The following is an 18,797-nucleotide window of genomic DNA, read 5'->3' as shown; positions in this document are numbered from 1 at the left end:
CATATGCATGTCTACCTGCAGGCAACACATATCAAGAACCTACCTGCACTGATGTTGCAGAAAATCCCAACAGAAATCAGGTACAAGCTGTATTGTAAGTGATTTCAATCTGGCACACACCCAAGTCACGCCCAGCATGTAGTGCCCAAATTAAACCCTTATTTACTTTATCTATAAGTTCAATATTCTGAACGATATACCACTCATATCACACCCTTCTCCTGAGACCCCCGGTCACACTGAACCAGGAATCAGACTAGTTTTGCAAAGCAAAATGTTTATTTATGTATTTAGAATTTACACCACAATATATTTAATAGGTAACAACAATCACCAAAGGGTTACAGAAACCTAAATAATGTATTTAATGTACTAGGAGTCAAATAATGAACACAAAAACAAATGCAGAACAGAAAAGAATACTGTTGTGTTGGTTAGCAACAGATAGCACTATGGTTAGAGGTTCCCGCTGCAACACCCCTCAACCCACCAATAGGCAATTTAAATAGATGTGAGGAGAGAGCAGGTATTCAGGAATAACACAATTCCAACAGAATATCACTCCCACCTTCCCCCTTTTAAACACAAGAGATGAACGAACTTGACTTTTCATCTGTCAGAATGGCTTTGAAAGTGTCTGAGCAAAAACACCAAATGTGGTCGAAAATGCTTAAATTATGATACATTTCTATGGGAGTCACTTTGAACAGATGCACACAATCAAAAGCAATGATATAGTCAAACGAAAACATTTGGAATCTCAAAGTCAAAGTAGGAAATCGTTTAAAGCTAATTCACACGTGTAAAATCTTTCAGAATGTCAAATCGCTGCAAACTTTTCCTAGTGCAATTTTCGCTATAACAGACCAATCGCACTGTTTCGCACTGGATAGCTAAGTAAGAGTTGACATTTCGCTTTTATCATAAAAACTGAGGGAGTTATAGAGGTTTTAGAAAGAGTTGTTTTTGCAAAATAGGTGCGAGAATGGAAAACAGAAATTTGGGTTAAAAATGATAGATAGGTTTTCTTATACTATGTTAAGGACTACAAAAAGGAGAATGCCACAAAGGAATCAGTTATTCATGGCCGGTCATATCCATTCATGCGTGATACTCTAGTTTCCGTTTGGTTTGGGATTACTTTTCTTAATCAAATCAATAAGAAGTTATGGTTTAGTAACACAGATGAGAGAAAAGTCGGCACAAGGATGGTTCTAGCAATATTATGGTTCTGAGCTAAAGAGGGGATGGGTTTGAGATTGAGATCATACAATGCAGATATATTATGGGTCACTGTTCTTCCTATAAATACTTACAGTCCTTTGTAATTAAATCGGACTGTCAGTTCTGGTCATTGGATCGAGTCCATCAAGGATAGGATAGCACATCAGGCGTGGGCTGGATCAGCTAGGCTGGTCACTGGATTTGCACAGGATCTGCCCTCCTTGTTTCTGGCTATTTCAAATCAGCTGGATAGCGAGTTCACCAGGCAAGCCTTGTGATAGTAAGCCAGATAGTTTCAGGATACTGGTTCAGAAGGCCTTCCCACACCACAGCGATCCACTGGGTTGTGAGAATAAGTTTGAGGATTTAGGCCTTGCTGAAAGTCAATAGTTCTCTACTTCTTGGCAAGAGTCTTGGCATCTGGATCTGGGAGAATGTTAAAGCTGGATGTTGAATGCTGGAACAAAGTGCCTCACTGGAATCAGGAAAGTGAGATAATCAGTCAGTCCCTATGTGTTGTCAGCTGTCTCTATTTCTCCTTTTAAATGACATCACAAAATGGGTGTATGGGCCGGCTTAACTAAGCCTGCCCCTGTGAGATGGGATTGGATCAGGACCTCATCTCCACCTTGCATCTGAGTGATTGGATTAAGGCCGGATGATGTCACATTTATGGTTTAGCTTTACAGTCCTTAGAAACCTCCCCTCAGCCACCAGTGTCGAAATCGGATTTTATCCTAAATACATATTTCTACATTGGTCATCTCTACACAAATCACACACAGCAATTCCATATTTTATGTAGCATCTGTTCATCAAAATCCCACCGCTGTGGGGTCTTGTTTCACCTTTCTACAGAATTTTGTCCTTTTCGCCATGAACACATTTTCCAAATTGTCTGAAAATTTCCACAAATGTGTGCGTTTAACATAGGGATGTGTGTGTATATTTTCACAATTCTAGCATTAACCCACTTCACATAAAACCACATATATTGCCATTCCTATCCAGAATATGTTACACAGTTCTACCGCCTCTTAAAACGTGCAAACAAAAATTAGACTAACAACTCTGTCCTTTTTATATTTTTCACCACTTTGAATAACAAGTTATGACTCTCTAAAAATTGATCATTGTTCATTCTTAACAGCAAATGGTCCGCCCATTTGTCTCTCCCTGGAAATCAGGAGTATCCCCCTCCTTCGGGAAATTCCTTCCAGGAGCAGTTTACAACCCTTTCATACGTCTGTTTCCTGGGCTGGAGGATCTACCATTGTTCATTCTGTTTTTGAGACAAAAGTCTGGCCTAACCCACATTATATTCTACCAGTGACTCTCTGCTGAGAGGATTTCCCTCCTCTTGGGAGAAACCTGTTTTTCCACTTCTTGCAGCTCAGCCAGGCTAATTTATTCTTAATTTCTTAAAATCCAGCAAAAACCAAACTTGTTGTATCAAATAAAATACATACATTACTTTCTTAGCTTTAACCCTATAGGATCAAAAACAACTGAGTTATGTATTCTTTTTAGCAACAATCCTTTTCTGTTTGCTAATCCGGCAGACTTTTTGTTTAGATACTTTGAAGTTTCATCAGGAGCTCATCTGACAGCTGTCATTCACAGGTAGCCCAGTATACTGCACACAGATTTTAACAGGAGCTGTCAGTTTACAGACAATCCTGTTTGTCTGAGGAAATGTTTTGCTCTTTACACTTTAGGACTTTGTATATTTGCCATGCTTCATTAGATTACATGAATTTTAGCACCAAGCAAGATTTTGAATGTTGAGAAGTGTTGTGTATAGGCATTTTGGAGTGTTTAGCAACAAAGCAAATGTCATCTATAGTCACATTTTGGAGTTTCATTTGCACAGTGCTGCTTCTTTCTCTGCACTTTGTTTGCTGGTCATGGATCCCACTGGCACATGTTTCTGCAGTGTGTGCTCATCCCAGCACATATGCACCATGGTTGGCAGGTTGTGCATTCATCTTTTTGTGCATTTAATCCCGCGGTTTTGGATGTTTGTGGTGCACACAAGAGTTTTGCCACCATTGTTGCTGTTCCTTGCACCATAACTATCAGAGTGATGCCGCATAAGATAGCGGAGTGGGTCAATACATCCCACAGATCCCCTCTCCCGACTTGGTTTTGCACTCCCATCAAGGCGAAGTCAAGAGATTGGGATGTTCGTTTCTGTGTATGTGGAGAAATTCAGTTGCTTCTCCCATCCGTGATTGAGTCGACCCGCTCTCCTTGCTGGTTCTGGTTGGGAGTATGGAGCGACACTCCGGGCTCCTTGGGTTTTTCCTCCTGGTCCCCAAGTGGTCCTCCTTGGTGATTCTTGGGATGGTTCTTAGTTCAATGCTAGAAAATAGAACATAGCATGGTTATGGAAATGTTCCCACTACTGTGTCCACACATCTTCGGGGGATGTCATCAGTGGGAAGGACACTTGCATTCCTTAACAATTGGCAATATTCCCCATGTTTACAAATGGTCTTAACAGGTGGATTCTCTAGGTGAGGCCTGGGATGGTCACCTCTCCTCCATTTCTGAAATTCCATTTCCTACCGTAGCACTAGTGCTGAAAAGAGGCTTCCTTTAGGATTGCCAGGACCCTGAGATTTACTCTCCAGTTGGGACCGGGCTCGGCAATAACTAGGGTCCAAATTAATCTCAAGTTGGTTGAGGAGGTCACAGCTCATATAAAAGGCGGAAGGAACACCTCGCACAACCCAGCAAGTATGTATTATGCTTTTGTCATCCCTAGAAATTTTGATCGTACAACTGCTAAGCAGAGGATGTTTGGAGCGGGGCGTTTCCAGGTCCCATACCTATTGCTGCATTGATTCTACGGTGGGTAGGGTCTGGTATTTTGGGAGTATTTTGAATAATGCATTGCTGATGAAGCTTTCTTCACTATTCAAGTCAACTTGGGCGAGGACAGTATCCTTCCCATCATTTTACTGAATCGGGAGGAAGAGCTGTTCACCCTTTTTCTGAATGTCAGCTAAGTTTTGTGCTGGTTTGATATAAATTTTGGCTATGGACTTGGCATTTTCGGATTGTACATTAGTATACAATTTCAATGTATCTCCCTCCAGGGTGTAATGCCACTTGAGACTTGAAGGGAGGCTGATTTGCAGAAATGGAGAGGAGTTCTCATCACCGTTTGGTGGTCCCACAACTATGACAGTGACGCTGGGTGTGTCATTGTTTTGAAGTAGAACCTGATTTGGTCTGGTTTTTGTTCAACCATGTGGCATGTGCCATTTACACTAACATGGTTGACGCTTTGTTTTAATTTAAATAGCCTGTGAGTCTGGGTCCAGAGGACCTTGTTTATGCAATCTATGAGGGGAGACAGCCTGCAGAGGATGTCATTCCCTAATAGACAGGGGGTTCCCTCTGTACCACAACTAGGACCGGGTGCTTCATTTTGTGTTGACCAATTTTAAGTTCCAGCTCTGCAGATCCTTCATCAGGAATTTCCTTCCCGTCAAAGTTCTGGAACTGTCCAGGAAGAGGGGTGAGAGGGATTTGGTATTTCTCCCCCTTCCTGAATTTAGCTGCTCAAAGATCTTCTTTGCCGGCAACATTGCTTGGGATCCAGTGTCCACCAGTGCTGGAATTGCACATTGCCCTTGCACTTGGATGGAGGCGTAGAATCTACCTCCCTTCTCCTCCAAGGGGCAAAGGTAATGGGTGCTCTTGGTAAGCTTGATGGTCAATGTGCTAATTTCTGACTCTGACACTGGGATAGTTTGGTCAAGAGACGGTGTCGGAGTGGAAGAATCTAGCATAGAATTTTGACAAACCGCTATTTGGGCAGTCTCTGGCTCCCCTTGTTCTGTTTCTGGGCTGCCCCCCCTTTTCTGGAAGCAGTCAACAGAAGTGGTTGGTGAGGTTTGGGGTTCCTCTTGTGCTGGTTCTGGGTTGCTCCCCCCTTCTAGGAGGCGGGCCCAGAATGGAGTTGGATGGTTTGGGAATCTGAGCACACAGTTTCATACTCAGTGATTTGAGGAGTCTCGGGCTCCTCCTTTTCTGATGTGGGGCTGCCCCCCCCTTTTTGGAGACAGTCGACAGAAGTGCTTTGGGGAGCTAGGGACTCTTCTTTCTCTGGTTCTGGGCCACCCTCCCCTTTTTGGAGGCAGTCCCCAGAATAGGTGTGGGCATGATCCTGTGTGGGAGCTTGGGGATCTGCAAAAAAACAGGACAGTTGGATATGGGGGGGAGTTTTTGGCTCCCCTGGTTCTGATTCTGGGCTGTCCCCACCTTTTTGGAGGAAGTCACCAGAATTGGTTTGGGCCAGGTGATTTTCTTGCTGGTCATTCTGGGGTTCAATGTTGGGCGGTTTTAACTCAGTCCCCACATTTACCCAGTCTTGATCAGGATCTCTTGGAACCCATTTTTCTTTGGGAGGAGTTCCCCCATCCCTGAAGGAAAATATCATTTTCCCAGAATCCTCTGAGGACCCCTCTCCTTCAAATTGGAAGATTCGAACCTCCTCCACAAAATGGGACTTTTTAGGCTCTTTATTTCTCCTACCTGCCCTCTGTTCCTTAGGTTGCAGACTTTTGGGGGCAGGAGATTCTGGTTCAGGCTCCTGGGTTTCCATGGGCTTTTCACAAGTGGGGAAGGAAGCTTCCTCTAAGGCTTTACACCCCTCGTCCCCCTGTGCATCCTCCCTGGGAACTGGTGGGTTGTCGGGGTTCTCTCCCCGTCATTGCTCTGGAGTACCAGGCCCTTGATTTGAGGGGTTCTGAGTCGCTGTGTTCATCTGAGGGTTCTGCTGAGCCCTCAACATGCGACCCAGATCCTGTGCCAAGTTCTGGACCTGGCGCTCCAGTTGGGACACCCGCTCTGGCTGGTACGGGGTCCTCTGGTCTACCCTAGGTTGAACACAGGAAGGGTAACTATCCCTTCTCCCATAATACCCTTGGTTGGGATAGTTTTGGTACCCCTCCACCCTTGGCCTCCCCTCTCCCAAATTGGGCTGTCTGGGCTCAAGAAAGTGGGGAAAGAAAGAAGGGTTGTTTGGGGGGTTGAGGTTTGGCGGGTACCGGGGAAAGAAACTCTACCCAGTATTTGGGGGATTACTGCCCTCCTGGGGAAAGTTAGGAGGGAAGTTTCCTGGGTTGGCAGCTGCCTGGTTGGACCCCCCCTTTGGGCTGGGGGAGTCCACAAATAGCCCAGGATGGGTCTTCTGCCCTTGTAAGGGGCGCTGATGTAGCCAGTGGAGTTAGGGGACCCATTTGTGGGGTTACCTCCCTGACTCCCTGTTTGGGATTGGCCCGAGGACCGTTTGGGTCTTTGGTTAGTAGGATTGTGTGCAGGACTATTTTTAGCCCCCCCCATCTCCAGATCTTGAATGGGGGCAACCTTCATCTCCATCACCTTAGCAGCAGCAGGGGTGTTGGTTGGTTTTGGGCTTTTATTGGCACTTTTATTTTCTACTGGTTTCTGCACTTCGTAAATGCGAGTTGCTTGTTCAATGACCCAGTCTAGTGATCTTTTCTCATGAAAGTCCCTTATGTATTTAGGGAGTGCTTGAAAGTAGGTATTGATGAATTCCCTACTGTCTGTGCGCACCCTCCTGGTGCTCTGCGCAAAGGCACGTTTCAGCTCTTGGACAAATTCTTGCGGGGCTTCGTCTTCCCCACATTGCAGTTTGTAGGCCGCCTTGCATGCTTCTTGAGGGTTTCTGTGTATTGAGAAATGCTTTAAGATGGCCGCCCATTAGGTGGACCATCTTGAGTGGTTCTGATCCTCCAACCCCGCAAAGAAGCTGGAGTATTCAGGGGAAAATGTCCACTTGACATACTGAATGCAGCTTTGGTTATCCTTCAGGTGGAAAGTATCCATCATTTGTTCATACAATTCGAGGTGCTCCCAAACTGAATATTTGTCATTTTTATGGTATGGCGTTATGACGCTCCTAATAGCCTTGATTTGCTTCAGGGGATCTTTCAGTAGGGCCTTCTTAATTTTGTTGGCCTTTTTGGTTTTGGTCACCCTTGTCCACTCATCCTCTGACTCAGAGGCACTGCTGCCGGAGGTGGCTGTCTGATCCTCTAGGCTCTCCCTGATTATGAGGGCTTGGTTATGGCTGGCAGAATGTAGCGGCCTAGTCTCTTGAGACATGTGGTGCTCAGAAGAGTCTTCTGACTCTCCCTCGCTCTCAGGATTGGCTGAGTACACCCCCCCCCCACTGCCCTAGCTGGGAAGAGGTTTTTAAGATGCTCTTTGTGGGCCTAGTTTCATGGAATTCCCCACCAAATTTGACTGACTGATCCCTTGATAGGTGATATTTCTGAGGATCCAGATCTCTGATTCTCCCCTCACTGGAGTCTCCCTGATCAGAGAGGCTGGCCCTGAATATTTGGGAACCTGTACATAGATGCCCACCCATCCATTTCTGGGAGGCGCTGATCTGTCAGTCCCATATCTCCTATTGTGTTGAAGTCTACCATCCCCGTGGCCCTTGGTTCATATGAGCCAGTGGACCTGAGGGTGGCAGAGTCCATAGAACTGAAGGGATTAAAGTCCCTGATGCCACGGGTCCTGAGGTTATGCTCAGGAGTTTCTCTTTCCCATCTTACCTCATCTCTTTCGGCCCCTATCCCCTGATGACATGCCATAACCTGACCCTTTTGCTCCTCTATTAAGGTCTTACTGGTCTCTATGATTTGTTCTTGCATGGCTATCTGTTTGTGGAGACTGTCATTCTTTTCACAGAGAGTCTCATTGTCTCTCTGTGCTTCCTGCCTGAATTGGGAATATTGGGCCAATGTTTGCTGCAGGAGACTCACCTCCTGAGTTTGGTCCTTATTGATCTGATTGTTGTTTGCCAGAGCATCCTCCACCCGACTGGTGTGCTCTAACAACTTTTCATTATCAGTTTTGATCTCACCAAACTCCTGCAGGGCCAGCTTTCTTTACTCCAACTTAGTTTTTAAATGGCTGACTTCCTGGCCGAAGGTGTCCCTCTCCTGATTTAGAGTGCCCCTCTGCTCAGCCAGGTGGTCACTCTGTTTTTTAAATACACCTGCTTTCTGGCGCTCCTCATTAAACTCTGCTTGGGATTCTAGGTCTTTAATAATTAATTTATTATTTTCGTCTTTTAATTGGATGTAAAACGACCATCTGTTCTGTGCAGATTCTATTAAAAGTTAATTGTTGTGCCAGCTTTCGTTGACTCTGTTTTAAAGAGTCAAGCCTTTCCTGACACTCTTTTTGCAGTGTCTGTACCTGGGTATCTTGCTCTGCATTCTTTTGCAGTAGGAGAGCCAGATCCTCTTGAATTTTGGTGACATACTGCCTAGCCTATGTTTCAGATTCTTTGCTATCCTGGAGCCTTTGCTCTGCAGAATCCAGATTGCTCTGGATTTTCTGCAGTGCTTCCCCTTGCCTCTTGGTTAAATCTATATTGTCTGCATACTTTTCCTGTATGACTCCAATGTGGAAGTACAGGTAGGCCGCTATTTGGCAATTGTACACTGCTCCTATTTTATTTTAGGGGCCATATACAATTTGCTAAGGGCTTGATGTAATGGACCCTTGTCCTGCAAGGTATCAAGGTTGATTTCCGCAATTTGTTGTTTTATTCCCTACATCCGCCATACCTGTTTGTCCTGTTCTGGCCATTCACCGCTGACAAACAATTTGTGCAGGAAGTGTTGCCTAGCAATATTAATTTCTACGGGGGTCACCATTCCCGAAATATTAATTTCCTTCTGACTTATCTCAGGGTTACTTTACTGCAAACAGACCCAATTCCTTAGAGCATTTCTTTTGAGGGGTGCTTGTACAGTGTAGCACAGTATGGTAACCCAGCAAGGTGTATGTACCCCGCTGGCTAGCACGCTGTGTTAGACTGTCATGAGTGGTATGTCAAATTCAGGATCCCGGAACCGTGCCCCCCAAGATGTAAGTGATTTCAATCTGGCACACACTCAAGTCACGCCTAGCATGTAGTTCCCAAATGAAACTCTTATTTATTTTACCTATAAGTTCAATATTCTGAACGATATACCACTCATATCAAACCCTTCTCCTGAGACCCCTTCTCCCGGTCACACTGAACCAGGAATCAGGCTAGTTTTCTAAAGTTAAATGTTTATTTATGTATTATTTATTAGAATTTAAACCACAATATATATTTAATAGGTAACAACAATCACCAATGGGGTGAAAGAACACTAAATAATGTCTTTAATGCACTAGGAGTCAAATAATGAACACAAAAACAAATGCAGAACAGAAAAGAATACTGTTGTGTTGGTTAGCAACAGATAGCACTATGGTTAGAGGTTCCCGCTGCAACACCCCTCAACCCACCAATAGGCAATTTAAATAGATGTGAGGAGAGAGCAGGTATTCAGGAATAACACAATTCCAACAGAATATCACTCCCACCTTCCCCATTTTAAACAAAAGAGACGAACGGACTTGACTTTTCATCTGTCAGAATGGCTTTGAAAGTGTCTGAGCAAAAACACCAAATGCGGTCAAAAATGCTTAAATTATGATACATTTCTATGGGAGTCACTTTGAACAGATGCACACAATCAAAAGCAATGATATAGTCAAACGAAAACCTTTGGAATCTCAAAGTCAATGTAGGAAATCATTTAAAGCTAATTCACACGTGTAAAATCTTTCAGAATGTCAAATCGCGGCAAACTTTTCCTTGTGCAATTTTTGCTATAACAGCCCAATCGCACTGTTTCGCACTGGATAGCTAAGTAAGAGTTGACATTTCGCTTCTATCATAAAAACTGAAGGAGTTATAGAGGTTTTAGAAAAAGTTGTTTTTGCAAAATAGGTGCGAGAATGGAAAACAGAAATTTGGGTTAAAAATGATAGATAGGTTTTCTTATACTATGTTAAGGACTACAAAAAGGAGAATGCCACAAAGGAATCAATTATTCATGGCCGGTCATATCCATTCATGCGTGATACTCTAGTTTCCGTTTGGTTTGGGATTACTTTTCTTAATCAAATCAATAAGAAGTTATGGTTTAGTAACACAGATGAGAGAAAAGTCGGCACAAGGATGGTTCTAGCAATATTATGGTTCTGAGCTAAAGAGGGGATGGGTTTGAGATTGAGATCATACAATGCAGATATATTATGGGTCACTGTTCTTCCTATAAATACTCACAGTCCTTTGTAATTAAATCGGATTCTCAGTTCTGGTCATTGGATCGGGTCCATCAAGGATAGGATAGCACATCAGGCGTGGCTGGATCAGCTAGGCTGGTCACTGGATTTGCACAGGATCTGCCCTCCTTTTTTCTGGCTATTTCAAATCAGCTGGATAGCGAGTTCACCAGGCAAGCCTTGTGATAGTAAGCCAGATAGTTTCAGGATACTGGTTCAGAAGGCCTTCCCACACCACAGCAATCCACTGGGTTGTGAGAATACGTTTGAGGATTTAGGCCTTGCTGATAGTCAATAGTTCTCTACTTCTTGGCAAGAGTCTTGGCATCTGGATCTGGGAGAATGTTAAAGCTGGATGTTGAATGCTGGAACAAAGTGCCTCGCCGGAATCAGGAAAGTGAGTGAATCAGTCAATCCCTATGTGTTGTCAGCTGTCTCTATTTCTCCTTTTAAATGACATCACAAAATGGGTGTATGGGCCGGCTTAACTAAGCCTGCCCCTGTGAGATGGGATTGGATCAGGACCTCATCTCCGCCTTGCATCTGAGTGATTGGATTAAGGCCGGATGATGTCACATTTATGGTTTAGCTTTACAGTCCTTAGAAACCTCCCCTCAGCCACCAGTGTCAAAATCGGATTTTATCCTAAATAAATATTTCTACATTGGTCATCTCTACACAAATCACACACAGCAATTCCATATTTTATGTAGCATCTGTTCATCAAAATCCCACCGCTGTGGGGTCTTGTTTCACCTTTCTACAGAATGTTGTCCTTTTCGCCATGAACACATTTTCCAAATTGTCTGCAAACTTCCACAAATGTCTGCATTCTTTTGCAGTAGGAGAGCCAGATCCTCTTGAATTTTGGTGACATACTGCCTAGCCTATGTTTCAGATTCTTTGCTATCCTGGAGCCTTTGCTCTGCAGAATCCAGATTGCTCTGGATTTTCTGCAGTGCTTCCCCTTGCCTCTTGGTCAAATCTATATTGTCTGCATACTTTTCCTGTATGACTCCAATGTGGAAGTACAGGTAGGCCGCTATTTTGGCAATTTTACACTGCTCCCATTTTATTTTAGGGGCTATATACAATTTGCTAAGGGCTTGATGTAATGGACCCTTGTCCTGCAAGGTATCAAGGTTGATTTCCGCGATTTGTTGTTTTATTCCCTACAGCCGCCATACCTGTTTGTCCTGTTCTGGCCATTCACCGCTGACAAACAATTTGTGCAGGAAGTGTTGCCTAGCAATATTAATTTCTACGGGGGTCACCATTCCCGAAATATTAATTTCCTTCTGATTTATCTCAGGGTTACTTTACTGCAAACAGACCCAATTCCTTAGAGCATTTCTTTTGAGGGGTGCTTGTACAGTGTAGCACAGTATGGTAACCCAGCAAGGTGTATGTACCCCGCTGGCTAGCACGCTGTGTTAGACTGTCATGAGTGGTATGTCAAATTCAGGATCCCGGAACCGTGCCCCCCAAGATGTAAGTGATTTCAATCTGGCACACACTCAAGTCACGCCTAGCATGTAGTTCCCAAATGAAACTCTTATTTATTTTACCTATAAGTTCAATATTCTGAACGATATACCACTCATATCAAACCCTTCTCCTGAGACCCCTTCTCCCGGTCACACTGAACCAGGAATCAGGCTAGTTTTATAAAGTTAAATGTTTATTTATGTATTATTTATTAGAATTTAAACCACAATATATATTTAATAGGTAACAACAATCACCAATGGGGTGACAGAACACTAAATAATGTCTTTAATGCACTAGGAGTCAAATAATGAACACAAAAACAAATGCAGCTCAGAAAAGAATACTGCTGTGTTGGTTTGGAACAGATAGCACTATGGTTAGAGGTTCCCCCTGCAACAACCCTCAAGCCCCCAATAGGCAATTTAAATAGATGTGAGGAGAGAGCAGGTATTCAGGAATAACACAAATCCAACAGAAGATCACCCCCACCTTCCCTCTTTTAAACACAAGAGAAGAACGGAGTTGACTTTTCAACTGTCAGATGGCTTTGAAATGGTCTGAGCAAAAACACCAAATGTGGTCAAAAATGCTTAAATTATGATACATTTCTATGGGAGACGCTTGGAACAGATGCACACAATCACAAACAATGATTTAGTCAAATGAAAACATTTGGAATCTCAAAGTCAAAGTAGGAAATAATTTAAAGCTAATTCACACGTGTAAAATCTTTCAGAATGTCAAATCAAGGCAAACTTTCCCTAGTGCAATTTTTGCTATAATGTCACACAGGAATCAGTTATTCACGGCTACTCATAACCATTCAAGCGTGATACTCTAGTTTCCGTTTGATTTGGGAATTACTTTTCTTAATCAAATCAATAAGAAGTTAGGGTTTTAGTAACACAGATGAGAGAAAAGTCAGCACAAGGATGGTTCTAGCAATACTATGGTTCTGAGGGTATGGGTTTGAGATTGAGATCATACAATGCAGGTATATTATGGGTCACTGTTCTTCCTATTAATACTTACAGTCCTTTGTAATTAAATTGGACCGGAGGTTCTGGTCATTGGATCAGGTCTAGCAAAGCTAGGACAGCACATCAAGCACAGGACTGGATCAGCTAGGTTGGTCACCGGATTTGCACAGGATCTGCACTCCTTGTTTCTGGGTATTTCAAATCAGCTGGATAGGGAGTTCAACAGGCAAGCCTTGTGGTAGCAAGCCAGATAATTTCAGGATACTGGTTCAGAAGGCTTTCCCACACCACAGCGCTCCACTGGGTTGTGAGAATAAGTTTGATGATTTAGGCCTTGCTGAAAGTCAGTAGTTCTCTCCTGTTTGGCAAGAGCCTTGGCATCTGGATCTGGAAGGATGTTAAAGCTGGATGTTGAATGCTGGAACAAAGTGCTTTGCCGGAATCAGGAAAGTGAGTGAATCAGTCAGTCCCTATGTGTTGTCAGCTGTCTCCATTTATCCTTTTAAATGACATCACAAAATGGGTGTATGGGCCGGCTTAACTAAGCCTGCCCCTGTGAGCTGGGATTTGATCAGGACCTCATTTCCGCCTTGCATCTGAGTGATTGGATCAAGGCTGGATGATGTCACATTTATGGTTTAGCTTTAAAGTCCCTAGAAACCTCCCCTCAGCCACTAGTGTCAAAATCGGATTTTATCCTAAATACATATTTCTACATTGGTCAGCTCTACACAAATCACACACAAAGATTCCATTTTTATGTAGCATCTGTTCATCAAAATCCCGCCGCTGTGGGATCTTGTTTCACCTTTCTACGGAATTTTGTCCTTTTCGCCATGAACACATTTTCCAAGTTGTCTTCACATTTCCACAAATGTGTGCGTTTAACATAGGGATGTGTGCGTACATTTTCACAATTCTAGCATTGACACAGTTCACATAAAACCATATATATTGCCATTCCTGTCCAGAATATGTTACACAGTTCTACCGCCTCTTAAAACGTGCAGACAAAAATTAGACTAACAACTCTGTCTTTTTTTTATTTTTCACTACTTTGAATAACAAGTTATGACTCTCTAAAAATTTTCATTGTTCATTCTTAACAGCAAATGGTCCGCCCCTTTGTCTCTCACTGGAGTCCAGGAGTAGTCCCCTCCTTTGGGGAATTCCTTCGAGGAGCAGTTTACAACCTTTTCACATGTCTGTTTCCTGGGCTGGAGGATCTGCCATTGTTCATTCTCTTTTTGTAGACAAAAGTCTGGCCTAACCCACGATTATCATCTACCACTGAGTTTCTGCTCAGAGGATTTCCCTCCCCTTGGGAGAAACCCGTTTTTCCACTTCTTGCAGCTCAGCCAGGCTAATTTATTCTTAATTTCTTAAAATCCAGCAAAAACCAAACTTGTTGTATCAAATAACATACATACATTACTTTCTTAGCTTTAAACCTGTAGGATCAAAAACAACTGAGATCTGTATTCTTTTTAGCAACAATCATTTTATGTTTGTTAATCTGGCAAACTTTTAGTTTAGATACTCTGAAGTTTCATCCGGCGCTCATCTGACAGCTGTCATTCACAGGTAGCCCAGTGTACTGCACACAGATTTTGACAGGAGCTGTCAGTTTACAGACAATCCAGTTTATCTGAGGAAATGTTTTGCTCTTTACACTTTAGGACTTTGTATATTTGTCATGCTTCATTGGATTACGTGTATTTTAGCGCCAAGCAAGATTTTTAATGTTGAGAAGTATTGTGTAAGGGCATTTTGGAGTTTTTAGCAACCAAGCAAATGTCATTTATAGGCACCTTTTGGAGTTTCATTTGCACAGTGCTGCTTCTTTCTCTGCACTCTGTTTGCTGGTCATGGAGCCCACTGGCACATTTTTCTGCCGTGTGTGCTCTATCCCACCTCATATGCACCATTGGTGGCAGGTTGTGCCTCGATCTTTTTGGGCATTTAAACACGCCGTTTTGGAGGTTTTTAGTGCACACAAGAGTTTTGCCGCCATTGTTGCTGTTCCTTGTATCATAACTATCAGAGTGATGCCGCATAAGATAGCGGAGTCGGTCAATACATCTCACTGTATCTGAAACTAACCCTGCACAAATATTTACAGAAACTACAGATGGCACAGCAGCTGGCGATGGTGGAGATACAGACGTAGTCCATCTGCACACACCCACACATCAGAGGTCATTGATGTCTGCAAGGTTCCATGTGTTAATATCCCCACAAAAATATCACCATGTTTTTGTGGTGATATTAAGCCATGGAACCTGCGGGGGGACCCGCAACCCACATAATTTTTTTAATAGAGCAAGGGGACACCCCCTCAACCCCCAGCCCCAATAACCCCATAAATTATCCCCACTAATAATATCACCTATGGCCTTACCCCACGACCATATATATGGCGATATTATTGGTGGGGATAATATTACCTGATACCTTCTGCAAGTGGATTCTCCGAACCAAAATCAAAATCTCTCCAGCAGTTTCCAGCACCTATCTCACCTGTGAGCACAGTGGTGCAGCAGAGGCAGTACTTGACATTCAGGGTCCAGATGAGGAGGCAGTCCTGTCAGTGCCTCATGAGCATGAGCATGTTTATGATGATAAGTCCAACTTTTAGCCAAACATATTGGAATTAAACGGTTCTCAGGCATTTCCTGGTGTGCAGATGGCAGCCGGGTTTGTCATACTGATTTTTATTTGATGGATTGATGTTTTTGTTTTTTTATTGATTTTTTTATGGATTTCCCCCAATACAGTCCTTCCTACCAGAGGAGGATATTTTCAATTAATATCTTAACATATCCGTTAAAGAAAATTATGATTGGACAGGAATTAGGCTTAAACAGGGCAAAGAAGGGGACAATCACATTCCGTTACTGCATATGGCAATTTTCATAATTTTGTCAAATTACCATTTGTTTTGTTAGTTCTTCAAATGGTGCGCAGGCCTTGAAGAAATACAAGAACAGAACCCATACATGTTCATATTTTGCAGCCTCATTAATAGAGGTGAGTGACATTTTCAACCACAAAGCGAAAAATGTAGAATCCACACTAGAACCCGCTTCCGACCCGTTACGTGAAATCGGCATTACGTTTCCACCGCCACTGAAATGTCACCCAGTTTTGTGCGGTTTCACGCAGAGCGTGGTGTTCGTTCCCATTTTGTGTAGTGCAATGAGAAACATTGAATAGGTCTTTTTTCAGGGTTTTCTGAACAGTGCTAGTTTTGATCAGTGCCATGAGAAACTTTGCATGTGTTTTTGATTTGTGATAGGTTCACAAAAAACTTGATGCTGGACTTTTTTTTATCGCTGCTAGGCTCGCAACACCAGAAACTGTGTGTGGGTCTTTTTCCGATCATTGCTTGTTTCATGGTAGTGTTGTGTAGCGGCACAATAAACTTTGCACGGTTTTCCATGATCCGTGCTAGTTTCATGCAGTGACATGAGAAAATTCACGCTGGATAATTTTAGATCCGTACTAGTTTTACTTTGCAGTTTTTTTCAAACTGTACTACGTTCGCAGAGAGGTATGAGAAAATGTGCACAACTTTTTGTTCGATTTGTGGTAGGTTCACGCAGTGTAATTTTAATTGTTTATTTGTAAAGTACTTATACACAAATGAAGTGCTTCAAAGTGCTTCAAGGCGGGAAGGGAACAGTGGAATACAATCATCATTCTTAGGCATTGAAGATTCCGAATGATCTAACAACAATAACTAGCATACTAAGCATTGTAGTGAAGGAGCCAAGTACCCCCACCTCAACCACCTCACCCATATTGTCTGTATGCTGGAAACCAGAGTATGTGACATACACGGAACAGTTGAACCAACAAAGGGCAGAGTATGGACTCTATGTGGTACCAGTGAAAGTACCAATACCTAAGAGAATCTGGGAGGCAAGGTACCTATTGATAAAACCATACCTGCATACGAGAAAATATGATGGCCATTTGAATGAAATCCCTGAAGAAACACAGCAAATAAATGGACAGGACGAATGGTGATGTCACACAGAGCTGAACTGACGTACATAGAAGAGATGCAGAGAATAGAGAAAGCAGATATTCTATAAGGCATCAATAAAGTACCAAGGATAAGTGCATATTGGGATCAAGGTGAAGAGGCCTATGCCACAGAAACAGATGAAGGTACCAAGCTACTTTATAAGTTTACAGATGCAAAACAAAGGCAAGCAGACAAAGTAATCTTGAGGCTAACTTTATATATATATATATGCATATGGACAAGTTGAAAGATTAAAAGAATATCAACGCGTAATACCACATAATAGAAATGCGCCAGTCACGAGTACTAATGTGCAAGTACACTTTATTTAACAGAATGGCTGTCTGGCTATCAACACCCTGCAATGTGTGCAAGCAGACACTGTGAGATGTGAGAGTGCTGGACATTTCAAAAACATGAGTAGTTATACATTTTTCTTGCAATGCCGGACACAACGTCCAGCCCCTCTTCGTGTAACACATTTACCTAGGATACATAGCCTTTCCACATAACTAATACATGCTCAAACATTCTTTTAATAGTTTGTTGTTTTCTGTTAAACACTTCATATGTTTTTCAGACATTGGACACAAAGGTAACAGTCCTCATTTCATTTACTCATTTTTGTCTACCATTTGTTCTTAAGTTTAAAGTCAGCTTAGTTTCAAAGAGCAAAAACAAAGATTTCTGCAAAGGCACATGTTCAGCTATTCATCATTATGTTTTGCTATTTGAACGGGGAAGACACTGTTAGTACAGATGGCATCTAAATTACTGATCAGCACGGCTCTTGTTTAGCTCCAAAGTTTCCTTAGTGCAGGACAAACAATCCACTTCAGCAGCTTCATCATGTTTATCTACATTGACACAGTACAAAGTTCATTTTGCTCTGCTGGAGCCGAAAACACTAATTATAACATTGGACAGAAAGCAGGAGTAAATCAAAATGGTGGATGACTTAAAATGGCGGCGTAGTCAGCCTATTTCAGGTTCATTCAAATGCAATTTAGAGTGCAATGCGAATGTGCTTAGGCCAATGTTTACTATCAGACGATATTCATGCAAAATATGCTTTTACAAACCCTCCTTTTGGCCTAAGCCAAAAACATTACTCAAACATAAGCATCATCCGAAAACCATGTATCATCGTCAGAACATCCTGAATCGCTATCCTCAAAAAACACTGATCACCATTAACTCCTTTATAGCGATGTCCTGCAATACCAAGGCATTAGTGATCTTTCCGGGCATATGTGTCTTAGGTTCTAGTTTATGAACCGCTTGTGCACAACTTCCCCCTATCATAGAACAAATGGCAGGAAGACACTGCATGCAACAGCAGCAAAACAGTACAATACCAAGGATCACCAATTAGAACTGCAAAGATTTTCCAGCCCCAAGATCGCAACAAGTCCCAGAACCATGTGCCAATATCCCAGTTTCCCTCTGGAATGTGTACTTCAGTATTTAAGGTGTGCAATTTCTTAATTGCCTTAAATATGGTGGGGGAGGAATCGGGTACAAAAACACAATGCGCAGATCCCACCATTTTGCACACCCCACCATGCTCAGCTAGAATGATGTCTAATACCATCCTATTTTGAAGAGCCACTAATCCAATGGCCTTTTGCTCTAGTCTAATGTTGTATAGGATGTCAGTGGTTTCATTGATGTTTTTCTCTAAAACACTCGCCAATTTTCTAATATCTTGGGAGTTTATTATCTGTCCCCAAAATGGCACAAAGGATTTGGCAACCTCACCCAGAATCTGTCAGGGAGTGTCACCATTCTCATCCCGCTGGGATGAGTTCTAGAGACTTCAGCAGTGGTGGCAACATATACACCTGGTAACATTATACCTAAATAACAAATACCCTCCCAATCTCTTGGCAACCATGGATATG

The sequence above is a fragment of the Ambystoma mexicanum genome, chromosome 3q (genome assembly GCF_040938575.1).
Source record: "Ambystoma mexicanum isolate Mex_15411 chromosome 3q, UKY_AmexF1_1, whole genome shotgun sequence".
Taxonomy (NCBI): domain Eukaryota; kingdom Metazoa; phylum Chordata; class Amphibia; order Caudata; family Ambystomatidae; genus Ambystoma; species Ambystoma mexicanum.
Note: the sequence above shows the minus strand (reverse complement) of the source record.